The sequence below is a fragment of the Mustela putorius genome, unplaced genomic scaffold (genome assembly GCF_011764305.1).
Source record: "Mustela putorius furo isolate JIRA1106 unplaced genomic scaffold, ASM1176430v1.1 tig00000831_pilon_pilon_pilon, whole genome shotgun sequence".
Classification (NCBI taxonomy): Eukaryota; Metazoa; Chordata; class Mammalia; order Carnivora; family Mustelidae; genus Mustela; species Mustela putorius.
The window spans coordinates 6,499,143-6,520,904 of NW_025421490.1; the positions used below are offsets into that span (position 1 = coordinate 6,499,143).

At 39.6% G+C, this 21,762-nt stretch overlaps 1 long non-coding RNA gene across 2 annotated transcripts; it reads right to left on the reverse strand.

The window, feature by feature from the left end:
* Positions 1–5,569: 5,569 nt before the first annotated feature.
* Positions 5,570–20,555, reverse strand: LOC101690015. 2 transcript variants are annotated; one of them, XR_006608131.1, is made up of 4 exons: positions 20,432–20,555; positions 20,123–20,356; positions 15,599–15,817; positions 5,909–6,075 (listed from the first exon to the last, which is right to left on the reverse strand). It is a non-coding gene; the product is annotated as an uncharacterized LOC101690015 (long non-coding RNA). The 2 variants fall into 2 exon arrangements; XR_006608132.1 differs by lacking the exon at positions 5,909–6,075 and adding an exon at positions 5,570–5,898 and having other exon boundaries at positions 20,123–20,535.
* Positions 20,556–21,762: the final 1,207 nt, after the last annotated feature.

Here is a 21,762-nt window from a genome sequence, read left to right on the forward strand (position 1 = left end):
GCTTGGCATCGTCCTGCCCCCCACCCCCCACCCCCGCCTTCATCTCTTTATGAAAGCCAAACTGGATGAAACCTGCGAAATCTCTGCCATTAACTCTCTTTTGCCGGTATTCTGGGAAACGGGCGAGACCACCCAAAACGAGTGGAGGTGGAAGAGAGCCATGGCTGTTTCTTTGAGGAAAAACCAAAAACCAAACCCCAAACCGAACCAAAACAAAACTGCTTACTAGTGATGGGCAAATCAAAGAAGAAACAGAGAAAAAATAATAAGTTTGATGAAGTGACTGAAACAAAACCCGGATGGTTTAAACCTGAACTCCTCAAGAGTAGGAATCGTCTCTTCTTTTGGGTTAGCACAAGGGGGAGTTTCCCTGGTTGAGGAAATATCTGCACCCTGGGCTTGTTGGTCAACTGTGGGGACGCAACTATCTTCAGCCAAGAATTTCTGGACTGGGTGAGCTCTGGGGAAAGATTTCCCCCAAGTTCAATGATGTCTGTCCTCTGAATTGGGGCAAGTGTTTCTGAGCGCATCCAAAGACCCTTTGCTTTCCATCCTGATGAAATCACATCGGGAGAGGGCTAGAGAGAAATGTAGGGCATATTTACAGAGGGAGGAGCCCAAACTCATCCGTGGACTTCAAGAAAACGTGACTGAGTACCTCATTCTTGGGACACTCACAACAGAAAGGGCAGAAATTTCAGGATTATTTGAAGGAAAGAATGTTTCCCAGACCACATCTATCACCACCTCACTTCTTTCAGAAGAGAAAAATCGGGAAATTATTACCACAACGGTTTTCTCCGAGGCTTTCCCAGGTTTCTGAAGGAATGGAAATTTTCCAAAACACTGTAGGTATTTAAACTATATTAAATGCCTGATAAAATCATGAATGATCTATGTATTTTGGTTGCAGATTATTTATATCTTTCATCAAGAAAAAGGATCTGTGACTATTGTCAAGGTAGTCATGGTGATGACTTAAATTTTGAAAACTGTATCTGTGGGAATAATAACCAGATGGACATGGGATCCACAAAGACCACTTACTTAATTAGATGATAAAATCAGTAAAAAAAAAAAAAAATACTGGTAGGTAAAACTGAGACTTGTTTTTATTGAACTTATTCAATTTAATATGTAAACTTAGTATCAATTCTATAATTACAATGTTATATTTACATTTTATGTGTTTATTAAGTTATAACAACGGGTGCTTGAGCACAATAAAAAGTTGTTTTCATCTTGCCAGTAAAGAAACTGAAGACCAGAGAGAATAAGTACCTCTTTCAGAGGAACAGAATTAGTAAATGGCACAGCTAAAAATAGCCTCCAGGAGTTTAGGTTCTTTTTAGAAGCTCTGCTACATTACACATTTTTATGTTGCTTCTCTAAGTTAAATTTAAAAGATATTTTGATCAACTAAAGAACTTGTATGAAAACCTAAAATAGCATGGAATATTTAATTCATTCTCCTCCATAGATCGATAGGTAGATAGAGAGGGGGGTAGAAAGATGGAGATAATGGATAACTAATGGTAGGTAGGTAGAGAGACAGATACAGAAGGCTCAGTCAGTAGAAGCTTCTCTACTAAAAAGCATGCAGCACATTACTGAGATGCCACACCCACAATTTTTATGACCCCAATCCGATTTCGTGCACTGCAAACCTACATGAACTCTGAATGTAATCACAGGGTCAGATTTTGTGGATACATCAACACCACCTGTCGAACTGAGAACCTTTTGGATGGGTTATCTTGGGTAGAAGGCTAAGCGAAGAGCCACAGAGAATGGCATAGGACGCACGCCATATAAGAACGATTATATTTTGTTTTTCTTTAGAATTAGATATCTTACCTTCTGTTATTTTCTCCAAAACCACTTCTATCTTGGATAAACATAAAGGTAGAGAAGGTATATTTCTAAGTAAACTTTTCATTATAGCTGTCCACATCAATGTCATCATCCCAACTACCTTGTGGATAGTGATCATAATAGCACACTACACTATGTGCAAATTTTAAAAATGGCATAAAATAGTAACAGGCAATAGATGCACCAACCTAGAAAGGTCTCCATACAACAAAACAAAACAAAACACATGGATGTACTTTGTAAACTAAAGAGTCAACAGTCTTCGTGGAACGGCGTTTGAAGAGAGGACTATCACTGGCATATTTGCTGGGTTTTTGTCAGGAAAAAAAATCATCACTTTTCTTCAAGGAGTCAGAAATGCACTACTGGATATTTACCCTAAAGATACAAACGTAGTGATCCAAAGGGGCACGTGCACCCGAATGTTTATAGCAGCAATGTCCACAATAGCCAAACTATGGTAAGAACCTAGATGTCCATCAACAGATGAATGATCAAGAAGATGTGGTATATATACACAATGGAATACTATGCAGCCATCAAAAGAAATGAAATCTTGCCATTTGCGACAACATGGATGGAACTAGAGCATATCATGCTTAGTGAAATAAGTCAAGCAGAGAAAGACAGCTATCATATGATCTCCCTGATATGAGGAAGTGGTGATGCAACATGGGGGCTTAAGTGGGTAGAAGAAAAATCAATGAAACAAGATGGAATTGAGAGGGAGACAAACCATAAGTGACTCTTAATCTCACAAAACAAACTGCGGGTTGCTGGGGGGAGGGGGGTTGGGAGACGGGGGTGGGATTATGGACATTGGGGAGGGTATGTGCTTTGGTGAGTGCTGTGAAGTGTGTAAACCTGGTGATTCACAGACCTGGACCCCTGGGGATAAAAATATATGTTTATAAAAAATAAAAAATTAAAAAAAAAGAGACTGTTTGCATCGTGAACTTGAGATGTCTTGAGCTTGTGGCAAAGGCATAAATTGGAATGTGTGTGATGTAGATCAAGTTTTGAGCAGGGTGTTCTCAGTTCTCGTAAATTCCTCGTAGGGCTGGTCAGTCTAGCTGTACCTTTCTATCAAGAAGAGGTCTACTTCTCTATCTTCATACCACCTTTGCCTTCAGTTTTGAGTGCCTAAGGCTGATTTCCCGCTATGGGCACCTAGGAGTTTGCCAACGAGTGCCCCCGTATCATCCCTCCTGCTTTCCAGGACAAGTAAAACCAACCAGCGTAGTGCCTGGAAATATAGAGACTCAGCAACGACTCTCCCAAAGTAAGAGAAGTGAAGTGAGAATGATGGAGGTACGGTGCCTTGATCCCTTATTTTTATATGCTACACTGTTTGTTCAACCTAATTTCAAGGTAATGTTACCCATGGTGCATGGAATTCAGCAAAATAAAATAATGGAAACTTTTTTCCAACCCCTGGGGGAAAAAAATGACATCACTGACCACACTCTCATTGTTCATTATCTTCCACATATATTTATGCTTCATTTTTGGTGTCTACTACTGTTTGTCTTCTAGGAAATGCTGGTGCTTAAAAAATGTGCAGAGATCATAAAAAAATAGCAACAGCAAACCCTCATAACAATAGCCAACACCTACTGGGGCTCCTTCCATACTCCATGGTCTAACGTGCATGAACTTACACAGACAAAACCCTGATGGTCATTGTAGGTAAGAAGTTGAACTGACTTGACTCTCATCTCACCTATGAGGAAAACTGAAGGTTGGTGGCTTCAGTGGTTAAGATTGCACTAGCTGCTAACAAAGATGAACTCTTAGTAACTAAAACAGAAGAAATGGATTTCTCTTCTATACAATAGTCCAAAGAGAGTGTTAAGTGGATAGTCTTTCTTGCCATAATTCAAGACTCAAGATTCATACTGTTAGGATTCGCCATCTTTAAGACATACCTTGCAAAGTCGCTGTGGAAGAGGAAAAATCATAGCACCCTAGAAATGATACTCTTCATTCCTACACAACTTCCATTTGTGAGAATTCGTCATATGGCTTCATTTAGAAGCAAAGATGATTGGAAAATTGAGGCCATAACTTGGAAGCCTCTGTCCAGCAGTATGTTCACACAATGGGTGGGGAGCATAAATTTTTGGTGGACAGCTGGCCATTTCTGCTAGAGGAGGGGTAACCTACTTTCTTAAGAGTGCTCTTGATAACTAGGCAACCAGGAATCTGAGCTCATCTTTGTGTCCAGATGTAAGCTCCGGCTCACAATTTCATACTTTTGGAAGTATGGCTTATGGTTTCTTGGCTCCTTCACCACCCTGTACATAAATCTCTATGGTTGTGACTATATATAGCATAGTGAAATTATAATAATATTTTATGACATTCTGAGAAAAAAGAAAAAGTCCCATTACTGCCTGAAATTCTGCCAGCAAAATAATCTTGAGAAATTCCATGATGGGGTAGGACAGTCATGTTCTAAGACCGGAATGGGTGTCACGAAAAGATAATAATTTTTAGTACTCAGAGGACACAATTCTCAGCACTTTCCCTATAATATTCCCTATAGAAAAAAAAATCTTAATGTACAGTTTGCCAAATCAAATATTATTCAATGGTGCTTTATCTCTTTTCTATATCAATCTTATTTGATGAAGTCATATGTGGCCTAGAACAGAACTGTTTTTCTTATTAACAGCTTTTCTAATATAAAATTTCACAAAGGCAAGTTTTGTATAAAATATTAATGTTGGAAGTAACTGCCCTCTACCAATAAGACTTTATCGGTCATGTCTAAGCACACCAGAAAAAAGAAAACCACTTGCCTCCCACTGTTCAACAGCAACGGAGAACTAGAGGAACCCCAAAGATAAAAAATATACGGAAATGGAAAAGACAATATTACCCTCCTTCATTATGTTCTTTAGACAAAACACCCTGATGGGATTTGCTATATACATTGCTGAGCAAGTTGAATCTCTCTTGAAATTATACACAAAATAAAATTGCTACATAACTCTTTAATTCAACATATTCAATTTTACATATGTTTATTTAACAATGCAGCCGAACTGGGAATGCTGACAGATAGGACTAGCTGACTGACAGTCTGCACTGAAAATAAACTGTAAGATCAGTGTTTTGCTATTTCCAACCTTTCTTCCTATTAACGACAACATAATTATAATTTCTGAATCAAATGCACCAATGATCTACACTTATTTTTAATTCAGATGAAAAGGTCAAAAGTAAGACCTGTAACTACCTGTAACTACTAACATTGTTTTCTTAAAATGTCAAAAATGGAGAAAAATATAACAAAACTAGAGGCTGAAAATTAGTCTTTTCAACTACTGAGATCAACATCAGTTCTTTCCAACAAACATTTAGTGAGCACTAACCGTGTGCTACACCTTGCGATAGTGTCCCACAAGAATGAATCATATTTCCTTTTTCTCTTCAAGATGTCTACAATGTAGTTGGGGGAAATGTGTGCTTACATTCTTTAAATAACAAAATACAGATAACATCCACTAATGTAGTTCTTCTTAGAGTTCACCTGTGACCAAATCTGGGAAGGGGCTGTATGTTTGTAGCATTTTTACAGAGGTCTGAAGGTGAATCATTAAACTTCATCTACTGAAAATCACCCAATAACCAAAAACATCAGGAATCAATGTGAAGTTCCTTATTATACTGATTTATATCCATGAGATGGAGGAAACCCCCCAAGCTGGTATGTGCTCCTCTTTCCTGTCTTAAGAGATTTCACAAACAGCTATACACACAAGGGACAGCGACACACGAGGAATTCAATCACCACATAGTGTAATAATCCAACTGTCCGTAACTCCCAGTTAAACCCCACAGTACAGCTGAGGTGGAAGGCTTGACTTCGACAGAAGGAGACACCCTTCCTTGGCTTGGAGTTCCATCAAAACCAGTTGCTGAGCCTGTTAGTGAGAAATCCAATGCACGAATGCAGTTGTACCAGATGAAGGTGGCTTGTCTTCCCCAAAGAGTCACACCAACCTCTGTTTGTAGCTTTTATGATGGAGACAAGAGATGGAGAAAGAAGGACATTAGAGCCAAGAATGGTTGCTTACGTCATGGAAGCAAGAAGACAGAGCTACATCCGTGGGGACCACTTTTTCACAGAGCGATCCTCCACAACAAGATGGATCCAATTTGTGTTTTGGAAACTGGCCGAACTGGCAATGCCTGTGTGTGGTTTGGGTCAACAGAAGCCATGTGAGAAGGACTAAGGGCCAGGTCAATAGGGAAGAGACAGCTTTCCTAAAATTCAAATTCTGCTCTCCTCTCTGCTCTGGAAAACTTTTCTGAGAAAAATTTCAATAACCAGCTGGTTTGAAAAAATAATTTACATCCTGATAGGATGTCATTATAAAATTAGTCTAAAAGGAAAACAGACTGATATAGGTCAAACTCCATGTACATAGGTTCTCTTCCTTTGAGAGGATGGAGGGGACAGCAGCAAGGTAAGGAGTGAGTGAAGTGGGTGATTTCCCCTCTACTCATGCAATATCATATTATCACATGACACATGTTATTACATGACATAAGCTTCACCTTCATCCTTTATTCTCAACCAATTCAGAATAGTACCTATGAGTACTATAAATAGTTAATGCACGCTTCTAATCTGGGAGGAATCTATAAGGCCATCCCAAATCCAATAATTTGTTGATACACTCTGAAAGACGACCAGCAATAAGGCAAATATTAATATAACACATAAACCTTGCCCAAGTGGTACCTCAAGCTGTTGCTTGCAATGCCAGCCCATCAAATTAGGACATGTCATGGAACCTACGAACAACTTCTCAGAGGTTCCTTTTGCTGTGTTTCTTTCCAGACATACTACTAGGTGTCCTTTTGAATGGCCTAACATAGTACTTCCATTCCTGCTCTTAACATAGCACTTCCATTCCTGCCTTGGGATATAATACAGCTAATAATCAGAAGTATTTTCAAGTGAGTGATACCACCAAGGTGGTAGGACAGGAGACCCCATCCTTCATCCCCCATAAAGAACAATAACTACATAGCTATTCATCAACAGAAACAACCCTGGAAGACCTCAGGAATCCACTTACAAAGCTTCAGTAACACAATGGAGAAAGCACTTGAGAATAACAGCACAGGAAGAGTAGGAAAGTGGTTTCATTTTGCCTGTATCATCCTCTCCCCCAGGCCAGCACTCCTCACAGCCAAGAGAGAACTCTCCAGCCTGAGGCATTTCTCCTTACCAGGGAAAGGACAGTGGTGGGAGCAACAAGCTGCCTCAGCCTTCTCAGGACTGCATGAAGGACAGTGTTTGGATTCACCCCACCCAGAGCCCAGCGTAGGGGAGACATATACTTGTGGCTAGAATAAGGGAGAAATCTATTGCTACTGGTTCTACCAGTAGCAGCCACATGGCGGGAGTGACCATGGTTGCCAAGGGCCTTCACCACTGTGAACACCGTGGATCCTAACAGCTTCTACCACAGGTGACCTTCTCACAGACACAGCAGACTACTCCACAGAGAACTCGAGCAGCTTTCACCACTGAGAAAACTAATCCAATGGTCACACAATCACCATGAAACCCTGCAAAAGAGCTCCAGGGAAGACCTCTGGAAAATTCACAAGTATGGTGAGATTGAACAATATGCTCCTAAACAACTAATCAGTAAATGAAGAAATCAAAAAGGAAATCAAAAATTTAAAAATGCCTTGAGACAAAAAAAGTTAATACAATATACTAAAACAAATGGTATGTAGCAAGAACAGTTCTAAGAGGGAAATTAATAATGATAAATACCTACAATAAGAAAAAAGAAAAAAATAAGAAAACTATCTTTATATTACTAAAAACTAGAAAAAAAAATCTAAGCTCAAAGTTAGTATAAGGAAAGAAATAAAAATTAGAGCAGAAATAAATGAAATAGAAACTGGAAAGAAAAAAATAAAAGATCAATGAACCTAGGAGGGTTTTTTTGGAAAAGATAAAATCAATTAATCTAAATTAATTAATTAATTAAATCATATGTTAAATTAATATATAATATATAACTATTAATTATATTATGAAATGTGTATTTTATATCATGTTAAAATATATTATATAAAATATATAATATATGATTAGTTATATAAAGTTGCTTAAATTAAATTAAAAAGACTTAGCTAGACTAAGGGAAAAAAGAAGATTCAAATAAAATCAGAAATGAAAGAGATGTTACAACTAATAGCACAGATATACAAAGAATCATGAGACTACTATGAAAGATTATAGGCTAACAAATATGATAAAAGTCTTAGAAACACACAATTCACCAACACTGAATCAAAAGAAATAGAAAATTTGAATAAATTAAGATAGAGCAAGAAAATAAAATCAGTAATAAAAAAAAAACCATAAAAACAAAACAAAACAAAACCCTCCAACAAAGAAAAGTCCAGGACAAAATGGTTACACTAGTGAATTCTATCAGTCATTTGAAGAAGAATTAATACAATCCTCTAACTCTTCCAAAAAACTGAAGAGGAGGGAACACTCCCAGACTCATTCTACAAGGCCAGCATTACCTTGATTACTACAACCTAACAATGACACTATAAGAAAAGAAAACTACAGGCCAATACCCCTAATGAACATAGATTCAAAAATAGTCAACAAAATACTAGCAAACTGAATTCAGTGGCACATTAAAAGAATCATACATCATGATCAAGTTAAATTTATCCCTGGAAAGCAAGGATAATTCAGTATATGCTAAACAATAAACATGATACAGCACCTTAACAAAAGGAAAACTAAAAACCATTTAAACATTTTGATACCAAAAAAAGCATTTCACAAAACTCAACAACCTTTTATGATTTAAAAAGAAAAAAAAAATCTCCTAATAAAGTACATATGGAAGGGATGTTCCTTAACATAACAAAAGTCATATAGAACAAGCCCATATCATACTCAATGGTGAAAAGCTACAAGCTTTTCCTCTCAGATGAGAAACAAGACAAGGATGCCTGGTCTTGCCACTTGTATCCAGCAGAGTACTGAAAGTCCCAGCCAGAGTAATTAGACAAGGAAAAAAAAACCATCCGAATTGGAAAGGAAAAAGTAAAAAGTCTCTATTTTCAGGTGACATAATCTTATATATAGAAAACCCTAAAGTCTCTACCAAAAAAACTAAAATTTAGAAAAAGTTGCAGGATATAAAGTCAACATACAACAATCAATTGCATTCTATACGCTAACACCAAATTACCAAAAAAAGACATTTAGAAAACAATCCCACCTACAATTACATCGAGAAGAATACAATACTTAGAAATAAATTTAACCAAGGAAATGAAAACATCCGTGTGCTTAAAACTATAAAATACTGATGGAAGAAATAAAAAAGGACACAAATAAATGGAAAGATATTTTATGTTCATACATTAGAAGAATTGATACTGTTGAAATATCCATTCTGCCCAAAGTGATCTACACATTCAATGCAATGCCTATCAAAATTCCAATGGCATTTTTCACAGAAGAGACATTGAATAGCTTAAGCAACCTTGAGTGAGAAGAATAAAGCTGGAGGCATCTGAAGTCGCAATTTCTAATTTCAAACTATATTGCATAGCTGTAGTAACCAAAATCACAAGGTATCATCATAAAAACAGACACACAGAACAATAGAACAGAATGGAGAGCCCAGGAAGAAATCCATCCGTATACAATCAAGTAATTTTTTACAAAGTTTCAAGAATACACAATGGGGAAAGAATAATCTCTTTGATAAATAGTGTTGTGACAACTGGGTATCTACATGTAAAAGAATTAAATTATATTATACCAGATGCAAAAATCAACTCAAAATCAATTAAGACCTAAAATCATGAAACTCCTAGAAGAAAACACAAGGGAAAAACTCTTTAATATTGGTCTTAGCAATGATTTGCTTTTTGAATAGATACTAAAAGCAGAAAGTAAACAAGGTGGACTACTTTAAATAAAAATTTTCTGCATAACAGAGCAAATAATCAACAATTAAAAGGCTATCGACGGAATGGGAAAAACACGTGCAAACCACACATTTGATAATGGGTTAGTATCAAATCCTGCCATTTTCAACAACATGAAGGCATCTAGATGTTATACTAGGGGAAATAAGCCAGACACGGAAAGACAAATATCAGATTATCTCACTCATATGTGGAATCTTTAAGAAAAAAAAAAAAAAGAATAGAATTTATAGTAACAAGAGTGACAGTTACCAGAGGTGAGAAAATGGAAGGAAAAGGGAAATATTGATCAAAAGGTACCAATTTTCACTTATAAGATGAATAAATTTTGGAAAGCTGATGTACAAACTAGTGATTGCAGTTAATAATAATGTACTATATACTTGAAATTTGTTAAAAAAAAAAAAGTTGATCTTAAATCTACCACAAGAAAAGAAATGGTAACTATGGAAGGTGATGGATGTATTAATTAGTTCGACTGTATAATCATTTCACAATGTATAGATATATCAAAAGATCATGTTGGACACCTTCCATATATACAATTCTTACTTGTCAATGATAAATAAATTATTTTTTAAAAATAATTTCAGGGTCCGTGGTAGTAGTCAGTTAAGCGCCAGACCCGTGGTTCCAACTCAGGTCATGATCTCAGGGTCATGAGATTGAGCCCCACCACATCAGGCTCCACACTCAGTGTGGAGTCTGCTTGAGATTCTCTTTCTCCCTCTGCCCTCCCACCCCTGTGCTCTCTCTAATAATAAGTAAGTAAATAAGTAAATGACTAAATAAATAATTTCAAAGACCAGAAGAACATCATGCAGAAATTCAAACAATTCGCCCATCCCTTTCCTTTCTGAATTCTTCAGCAGCCTACTCCATTTTGCTCTGAAGAACTTGGAAAAATGGGTGAGAGAGGTTGAGGGAACCAGGGGGTAGGTATTAGAGAGGGCGCAGATTGCATGGAACACTGGGTGTGGTGAAAAAACAATGAATACTGTTATGCTGAAAAGAAATAAAAAAATTTTTAAAAAAGATTAAAAAAAAAAAGAAAAGAACTTGGTAAAAGATATTTGCTGTCCCAGGGGCGCCTGGGTGGCTCAGTGGGTTAAGCCGCTGCCTTTGGCTCAGGTCATGATCTCAGGGTCCTGGGATCGAGTCCCGCCTCGGGCTCTCTGCTCAGCAGGGAGCCTGCTTGCTCCTCTCTCTCTGCCTGCCTCTCTGCCTACTTGTGATCTCTCTCTGTCCAATAAATAAATAAAATAAAAAAAAAAGATATTTGCTATTCTTGTACCAGCACTTCATTCATTTCATCCACTGTCTTGTGAATTTGTTGAAGTAATTGCCAGAATTTTCCATCACCAAGTAGTTCATCGATTTAAGATAGGGTTTTAGATCGGGCCCGACTACCTTTCAATAGAATCAGACTGTATGTTGACGGAGCGAGGAATATTAGAGGAGGGGTTATCCCTGCTAAGTTTCTAAAGTGAAATATGAAAAAAATGGTCTTTGAGCCAAAGAGAGGGGAAAAATGAGAAAAGGAAGCAACCTTCTGACCACCCAACTCATAGCGAATGGCATCTGTCTAGCCTTAGGAATGTATCCCACAAATGATACTATGAGAAGGCTCTTTAGATATTTCCGATGCATCAGACATGTTTCCCCTGCACTCAAAACCTGCAAGGCCTGTCGTGGCCAGACACGCCCAGGAAGCACATGGGGTGACATCACATGTTTCCGCAATTGGGCGGGGAGGGGGAGTTTACAGTGTGATGTCTGGCTTCAGTGCAGAGTCTGTCTCCATGCCCCAGGCTGTTGCTTCTTTGTCGATACCCTCAATGGCATATCCCGGAATGTTGCTTATTTCTTAATGCGACTTATTGTTACTTATTGCCTAATGAAAAAACAGATTGCTCTGCCTAGCATCTAACAGTTGTTAATATCCTAATAACATTAATGTATGCAATATCGAGCTGAATTGTAAGACTGACAAGAGCCTGCGTGTGTGGAAATGTAATTACAGTGCAAGTTTAATGATAAGTCACTGCAGTTTCTCTCTTCCCTAATAAACTGTCAGGTAGTACCAAATACAGCAGAAGCAATTAGGGGAAGCAAGAGGATCTGGGGCTGAGGGACAGGAGGAATGGAGGAAACAGAATGTCTGCACCCCCAAAATAGCTTGCATCAACCGCGGGGACTTCGCAGGTACCGATCTCTGGCCAGCAGGAACGTCAGGCCCCTCGTGCAACCACCGAAAATTGAGCGTTTTGATGGCTCATTGGAGGTCCCTTATTTTCAACTGTGATAAAGGACCTTAGATAGCCAAACAGCCTCATTAAATTCCACCTATTATTTCTGTATTCCCCTCACACCTGTTTAAAGTGGTAATTTATAAAACACTAACATTTTATTTAGTTTTTGCAAAGGCAAGAAATCCCTTATTCCCCAGGTCTTTTAGCTGCAATTGTCAGATGGACAGAAAAGGGTCCAGACAGGGCCATGGATCTAGGACAGCCCATGGCACAGGATAGGGACTGCGCTGCCAAGTGGGGAACAGCAAAGGATTTAGAGAGTGACAGACCTGAGTCCACTGCCCAGCTCCATAACTTTATAGCTGGGTGACTTTGGGCAAGTTACTTCAATCATTTTGATATCCTATTTCCTGATATAGAGCATGAGGATATCAGTTAATAATATCTACTTTATAAGGTTATTATGAGGAATAAATTAAATAATGTATTAAACTTCTGACATGTGCACCGAAGATGTGCTCAGTCCGGATGATTATTGATAGTTTATTATTTCATCATCTGTTGCCATGTGTATACGTGTTCACCCCCCTGCTCCTGCAGCAAAACTAAATGACGGAATCACTACGGCATCCGGACAGACAGGATTATCGTCATTGCTCTGGCAACCCTATTGTTGGACACCTGAGGGAACTCAGTTGATCTGAATTCATCCAACTCATCTTCAGTTGGACAGATATGAGCTAGGAAACAGGCTCGGAGGGGGCACCCGAAATGCAGACAGGAGTAGAGCAGAGCCCCTCTTCACCCAAGAGTCACCATGTTGGTACTGAAGCAGTTCAGAGGCGACGTGACAAAGGCCGCCATTGCTGCTCAGACACCAAAGAGAAGGGACGTGCCTCTCTGGCTGGCTCTCTGACAAGGCGTTCTAGAGAAGATGGTATCGGCTCTGTTGTCTCTCGATTATTTCAGTGCGGAGCTGCTCTCCTGGGTAAGGGTGAGTGTTCCAACAACTTGTAGCTCTACTTCATTCCAGGAGGGCAACAACGTAGAGGGGTTTGGGTTGGGTCTTGGCTTGGTCTTGTCTTATAAAAATTCCTCTTGGTCAAGGGCCTGGATAGGATGAGGATGAGGGAAGGGAGCCCGAAACAGGGAATGAGGCACCTGGGGAACAAGGACAAGAAGAGAAAAGTTTAGAGAAGTGACTCTGCGCTTCCACCGGGAATCGACCCATTGGGGTTTTATCACGACTGAGTCTTCTGAGGTTCCTCCGTCACTAGACACAGTACCAAGCACGGTGTCTTGAAAGGAAATCTTTGTTCTAATTCCCCCCTGGCAGGAAAAAGCTTCTGGGTTCACTCAACCCTATCTGTATCCTTTACAAAGGAAAACTATAGAGGGAATGGCTTTACTCCCAGGGGCTTCAGCAGCAACTTATTTAACTAGCTCTGTCTAACCAGACAAGTGTTCCGACTCCCTCCATGCACCTGCTGCAGCCCTCACACAACACAAAAGCCTGCCTAGATGCTTTTATTTGCTTTCCTTTGGGGGTTCCTCAAAGTCTAGGTGCACCAGAGAGGAAGGCTTTGAAACCGGGTGACCTAAGTGATTGATAAAAGGGTTGGAACATTCCAAAAGTTCCAGTGGTTATTGCTTGTTTTCCTCAACCCCGCAAGAGTGGAGAATACATGACCCAGATTCAAATCGTCAGAAGGAGAGGCTTCCAATCCTACATTAAAACACAGAGGAATGGCAATAGGTCTCATATCACATTGAATGGCTGAGAGCCTCTACCATTCATTATATACGAAGAACACTGACAAGCCCTCACTCCAAAGCAGGACTGCATCCACTGCATTTTAGAAAAATTAGCATTTACTTAATTTTAGGGAGTTCTGGTAAAGAATATTCAATCTCAAGATAACACCTATCAATTTTTTTACAGCATTCTATAGTTGAATTTTCTTTTTCTTTAAGATTTTAATTAATTAATTAATTTTTAATATATTTATACAAGATAGAGAGTGCATGTGCACATGGGTGGGGGGAGCAGAGGCAGAAGTGGACTCCTCACTGAGCCCAACAAAGGGCTTAATCTCAGGACCCCAACATCATGACCTGAGCCAGAGGCAGAAGCTTAACCGACTGAGCCACCCAGGAACCCCTATAGTTGAATTTTCTAATATTTATCTCCAATCTCCTATGTATGTACTGGATCACAATTTCACGTGTATTGCAAAACTGCAGACATCTTCCCAAGGAATAATGCTAGGCCTGGAATTAAAATGATCACTTCCCGTTCTAATAATGCTCCATGTTCACCTCATGTGTATTGGGCAAGATCCGTAGCTGTAAGCAACAGAATCTGGTCCTGGGTATTTATTATTTATAAATTATTTTATAATAATAATAATTATAAACTACTTATTTATTATTGTTTACTAGAGAGAGAGAGAGAGAGAGAGCACACACGCATGAGTGGGGGCGGGAGAGGGGAGTGAATCACAAGCTGACTCCTCGCTGAGCAAGCTGAGCACAGAGCCTGACTTAGGACTTGATCTCATAACCCTGACATCACGACCTGAGCCAAAATCAAGAGTGGGAGGCTTAAATGGCTGTGCCCCTGGTCCTGGGTAATTTAAATAAAAATGTATTTATTGGGGCACCTGGGTAACTCAGTCATTAAACGTCTGTCTTGGCTCAGGTCATGATCCCGGGGTCCTGGAATCGAGCCCCGCATCCAGCTCCCTGCTGGGCGGGAAGCCTGCTTCTCCCTCACCTTCTGCCCCTGCTTGTGTTCCCTCTCTCGCTGTGTTTCTGTCAACTAAATAAATTAAATCTTAAAAAAAAAAATAATAATAATAATAAAAGAAATGTATTTATTGAAACTATATTCAGGTTCCCAGAATCTGCAGGAGGATGGAAAATCCGCCTTAGGAAATAAATAGACCTAAAGTAAGGGAATTTGGTAAAGACAAGAAGCAAGAAGCAAAGAAACCACTGCCTTGGGGCAGAAATGTCCAATGGAGACATTGCCTCGGTACTACAGAGCAGCGATGGGAACAGATCCTGTACCCTCATTGGTCACAGTGAGAACTGTGAATGTACCTTCAATCCCTCTCTCTATAAGGCTACTGTTCCAGATGAAAATTTAGAAGCTGAAATACCTAATTGACCAAGGCAAAGTCATGTCCTTGTGTGTGCTGACTGCTGATTACTCACAAGGACACTCTCTACACATCAAACAATGCTACCACCAGAGCGCCTTCCTCTAAAAGGTCTTCTTGACAATAAAAATCTGAAACTCCAGAGAGGAGGGAAAATATCTTCATTATATCACTACCTACCACAAGATAGTAGCTCAAATATCAACAGAGAACCACAGGATAATAACAGAAAAATGGAAGGGGGCCATTAAGACGCCTCTACTCTGCTCTTGGCATTAATTTTGGCTGAAGTGTGCTCACATTTGGTTAGGCCACAAACTCGCAGGGCACTCACCAGCACCAACAAAGAGATTTTTGTCCCGTGTGGTTATTTCTTGATTACGGGGAAAGTCAGCGGCCTCGGAACAGGTGGCTTCCTTCAGTCAGCTGCGTTCCTGAGAGATGAGAGGCGAGGCAGGTCTTGCGAGATCTGTCACCGTCTGGCAGTGGCTCAGACATCCCAAGACTTCCCGTCACGTTCTGGAAAGAAGGGGACATTTCAGAAACTACAAAGCTTTTCTCAGTTTTGATTTGGTGCATGGCTCCCAACAGCTGTAAAAGTCGAAAAGTTGACCCTTCGGGGGTGGCGAAAAAGGTCAAGTCTGATTATAATGAGGTTGTGCCGGAGTGTACTGTTTTCAGAAGAGGGGAAAGATGACTGTGTATAAAATATGCAGAGAGTGAAGAGTGAAAAGAAAAAAAAAAGGTGTTAGTTTTTTTTTTTCTTTTTTTAAGATTCTATTTATTTACTTGACAGACAGATCACAAGTAGGCAGAGAGGCAGGCAGAGAGAGGAGGAAGCAGGCTCCCCGCTGAGCAGAGAGCCCGATGTGGGGCTCGATCCCAGGACCCTGAGATCACGACCTGAGCCAAAGGCAGAGGCTTAACCCACTGAGCCACCCAGGCACCCCAAAAGGTACTAGTTTTAGTTCAAGCCAAAGAGATTGAACCCACAATCCCAGTTACATATCATACATTTCTAGGGGCAGAAGGAATAACTAACTGTCTTTGAAACACTCCGACATCATCTCCAAGAACATTCCCTGTTTTTAGTTTGTTTTAAGCTGTCATGATCGAACAGTGAGGGGTGATGGTGTCTAAACGCTAAACAGGTTAGTAAAACAAAATTATTGATTTAAAAACGAGGGACCGATTTTCACTGTGTCCTACGGATTCAGGAGCAAAGTGAAGAATTTTTCCCTTTGGACTTATTTCCTTTTATTTATTTCCTACTATAAGGAGATTATAAACAATTCAAACATGTCTCTCTCTTCTCTAGAGATTCAAACTGGAACTTTTTTTTTTTCCCCCTCAAAAGCAGTAGAGTTGTCTCTTCAAACAATTACCAGGTTTTTCAGGGTTCTGTTATCAGTTAGCTGATAGTGGAAGTGTTCCCGTCACTTTTGACAATAAATGCCAGCAGGAAGGTAGTTCCATTTTAATTATTTAGGATAGCAGCTCTTGACCCTCGAAGCATGTTAGAATCTCCTGGAGCACTTCAACAAAATGGATGTCTGGGCCTTCTTCCAGACCAGCTAAATCATCGTCTCTAGACACGGAGCCCATCTTGGTATTTTCTTTTTTTAACCTCTCAATTGAATCAAATGGGAACCTGGGCTAAAAACTCCTTCTGCCACTTCTTTGTGGCCAAGGATCGAATTTTGTACAAAAGGATTTCTATAAGGCTACAAAGAAAGAATTAAAGCTGAGATATTTCTGCCTCTCTTCCATAGAGGAACCCATGAGCTTGTGAGCCCAGATGTAATATAAAAACAATGACAGCAGATATCTCACCAAGCCCCATAGCTCTAGCTCTCTTTCTCCCTAATTAGTGTTTTTGATCCAGAAATGGTGCCTGAAACTTGTAGCTTCAGTATCTCTGACTTTCAGAGATCCTGGCTCTCACGACGTTGCTTGCTAGAAATGGTATCGTCCATCAGAGAATACAGGAATCCCAAGGCGTATGACTTTGACAATTTCTGGAAACATTTTTAAAGTACTTTTGAGATTCTAAGGGTGAGTTCCCCACTGGTATCCACTTGATGCGCAGAGGAAACTCAGGTAAAAGGAGTGCAGAGCAGGTTAACACTGAGCCCAGCTGGGGCCCAACTCCCACAGCACAGAGCGATGGCTCTCCGATCTGACATTCTGACTCGGTACATCAGAGGTAAAACCCTAAGATGGGCAATTTTTAAAATATGAACCTTCAGAAGATTCTGCAACAGATGGTCTGCAGGCCACCCAGGGAAATATGGCTATAGACTATTATAAGAAAAGCTTTCAAAGAAACCAGGAATATTTAGCTGGGGAAAGCTAAGCTGTCTTCAAATATTTAAAAGGTCTTCCTATTTGGAAAAAAAAAAAAAGTAAAATAAATTTTTTTAAAGCCCTCTTCTATAAGACCTCAAGAGACAGAAAAATGAAATATGGGTGAAACTGTAGAAAAACTGATTTGGCCTCAATTTAGAGAAGAATTTCATAGCAATCAAATTGGACTGCTTTGGAAAGCAGTATTTCTAGATTCGCCCTAGAATGACTGCCACTTAGAAAAGATATGATCAAGGGGATCCAAGTTTATGGAGGGTAGACGGTTCAGTTTGCCATGTCCCTTAAAATATGAATTTACTTTGAATAATAACATTTATCTCTATAGCGAGATAAGAAAAATGCAGCTGGGCATTTGTGCACCATTTTAACTAACTCATTTTCCTAAACCACATCATTGCATCTTGAATATTTTATACAAAGGAATCTTGAAACTAGCTTTTGAGTTAAGAAATTCGAACCTAAACAATTAATAGGGCTGCCAAAATAAAATGTTGATCAGCCATTTATAGCTTTATAGTCTAGCATCTAAGCTAATCTAATATAGGAATGGATACATAGATGGATAGATAGATAGACAGGACAGTAGAGGTAGAGAGAGACAGAGACAGAGATTCATTCTCTGCTAGCTAAGACAGACTAAGCACTCCCCACTCCATCTCTGTTTGAATGTGCTTTAAAACCTAGAAAGAAGGAGATTGGAGTGGTTACTTGAAGATTCTGAAAAGAATATAGCAGCAAGTGGACTGGATAAGACCAGAATTCAAAGTACCATCAAACAGTTCACCAGTCGTATTCCCCTCTGGAGGTTCATGACCTGAATTCAAGATAACCCAAGAATTAAAAAGGGTCCTTGGCACAGACAGAAATCCAGGACAAGCATTCTAGTTCTGACTCAAGGAGTACTAAGAGGGTCTCCAAATGCTCATGGCAAGTGTGGAAGTCCCAATTTCTTTCTTTCTTTCTTTTTTTTTTTTTTTTCCATCTTTTTCTTTTCCTTTGCTGCTTTCTTTAGTGCCTCAGCCAAGCGATCCTAGAGCAGTGGTGGCAATGACAACAAGTGATCCAGCAGGAGCCCATGACTTTGAGAAAAGACCTTCCCTTCCAAATACAGGCATTCTGGTTTCAAAAAGGGGAGGCGGGAGCCCCAGTTACTTCCTCTTCTCCTAATTTCCCATTCTAACCTCCCTGGACCCCAATGTAGGTACAGACAAGGAAAGCGTGCAACCCCACAGGATAGATGAAAGCCCTGGCTTTACGGCCAGAGGACTGAAAAGGTTGAGTTGAAGAAAAGTACTGAGGAGCTAGCAGAAAGGGAAGAGCTTGAGACGGTCACTCCTGCCGTTGTGTATGAACTCTTGTGCTTAGCGGAGCTACATGTGCAAGGATCTGAGTCTGAACAACACACACTAACTGTGAGAACCAAATGACAATTTAGTCCACTCTCCCCCCACCAAACCCCGAGTCCCAGACTGGCTGTACGTGGGACATGCAGGACAGATTGGAATAGGACTGCGAATGGATTTGAAAATCAAATCAACAGCGGGACTACAACCTGAAGAAGTCTAGTCAAGACCTGAAGAAGTCTAGTCAAGACCTGTGATTTGAACCCTAACAAGTTGACTGCTTCCAGAACAAAAAATACCAACATCTCTGTAGGCTTTCAACCAGAGCCAGCGATGCATGGTGGTACTCAAAATGTCCACAACATAACTTGAAATTTCTCAGCAGATGCAGAACCTAGAAAACCCCAACTTGCGTAGGAAAAGACAATCTGAGATGACGGGCGTCCTGGAATTATCTGAGGGAAACTTTAAAGCAGTTCTATAAAATTCTCCAACAAGAAAGGGCAACAGAAATACCCTTGACAGAATGGGAAGACAGACAATCTCAGCAAAGAAGCAGAAGACATAAAGAAGAAATGAAGTGAAAATCTTAGCACTGAAAAATATAATAACTGAAAGGAAAATATCGTAGCTTGGTCTCTCTGACAGAAGGCAAGCGGCACAAGAAAGAGTCCGTAAGCTTGAAGACTGAAGGACAGAGGGAAGGAAGGGAGGTAGAGGAGGGAGAAAGAGAGAAGGGGAGACACATAGAAGAAAGAGAGAAGGGGAGAGGAGCAGTGGGGACGGGAGGAAGAGAGAGAGGGAGCAAGGAAGGAAACAGAAAAGGAAAGCAAGAAAGCCAACAGAGCACCAGGGGACTGTGGGATAATGCCAAATGCTCCAACACTTGTATCCTCATAGTGCCAGGAAAAAGAAAAAAGATGTGGCTGGAAAAAATTGTGGAGGAATAATGGCTGAAAGCTTTGCAAATTTGGTGAAGGACTACCTAGAGAAGATCCTGCCTGCAACCTTGGGCAGAACAGCCAGCGTCTAAAGGGACAACAAGAAAAGCAGATTGGCCCAGCCCTCTGGGAACCCCAGCTGCAGGAGACAGAGAGCGATACCGCGCCCCCACCTCGTTTGGAATTAGTTTGTCTCCTCTGCCTTTCCGTAGCGCTCGCTCCACTGCTGCCCTGGGATTGGCTGGCGCTGCTGCAGGCGGAGGGTGGGGCGTCTCCCTGTTTCTCAGGTGGGAAGTTGCAGGTTCAGCTCTTCCAGCCAGGCTGCCGCTGGCGCTTTCTCTGATTGGGTTGTGCCACTCCCGGGGTTCGGGCTGTGTTAGGTGCGGGTCCGAGGATGCTACAGGATGCTACAGGGGAAAAAAGGAAAACTCACTCAGTATGAAAAGTCCGCTCTTCTCCAGCCCTCGTGCTGCCGCATTTACCTGCGCCCACAAGGTGCTGCCCCTGGGTGCTCCCCAGGTCTCGTAGGGGCTTTCGGTCAGAGAGACGAGGACGCCTGCTCCAGTCCCGCAACCCCATCCTTCCAGAACCGCTACAAAGGAGATATATATATATATATAATATTATATGTATATAATATATATGCATATAATATATATGCATATTATTATATCACATTATTGATATATTATTAATATACAATATTAATATATATTATATACTTATATAATGTATTATATATTATAATATATAATATATATTATAATATATAATATATATTATAATATTATATTATATTATATTATATATTTATATAATATACAATATATATACATATTATATTATACTATATATTACAATAATATACAATATATTAATATACAATATTATATATTGTATATTATATATTTATATACATTATATACATATATGTATATTATATATATATATTTGGGGGGCAGTTGCGAAATACTACAAAAGGTTACTTCTTGAATCTTCGGTAACATTTTCACGGATGAGTGCTAAATAAGTTGCTTCTGGTTTTCTGTTTATAGATGACTCAAAGGATTCTAATTCCCTTAATTATATTCCTAGTCACTTCCCCATCACACTGCCAATGCATCTTGAAAAACTAGTAGGATATTTTAAATGTATCCAAGAAAATCATCTTTTAGAAACTTAAAACGTTTGTCTCTAAATATATAGACTTTACAGATTTAAATAGTCGTGATTTTGGACTATTCTGCCACCGACTACTGTCATTAGTGCAAATAGTGGGAAGGTGGCTGTATATTGAAGCATATAGTCTTACATGTTAATCATACATTCTGTATTATTTATTCAGCAGATACTGAGTGTTCATCTAGTTCTGGCTTTGACAGTGGAGCAGCGATCAAGTTGGGTAAGGTCCTGTCTTCACCCTATCAATGTGGATATTTGAATAAAATACCGTAGGCAAGCTGACAAGCACAACTGTTCAGTAGTGTGAATATGTAGATATTTTCTTTCTTAATTATTCTGCAAATACAGCTTGCCTACTTGTCTTTTCCAATGCACTGTGTGGTTTTAGCTATGAGTAACCCTGCTCACTGAGAAATCCTTGCCTTGAAATATTTTGCAAATTTTTAAAATTTGGGCAACTATGTCAGCTTTACAAAAGCAAAAAACGAAAGAAAAAATATGTTAAGTCCAGTCTTGTTTCTACTGATTCGTGCTCTCCCAGCTGAAGTTAATAATTATACCTTTTATTTTCTTAAGCAACTTTTTAACTTAAAATGATAACATGACTTGGGCATCTGGGTGGCTCAGATGG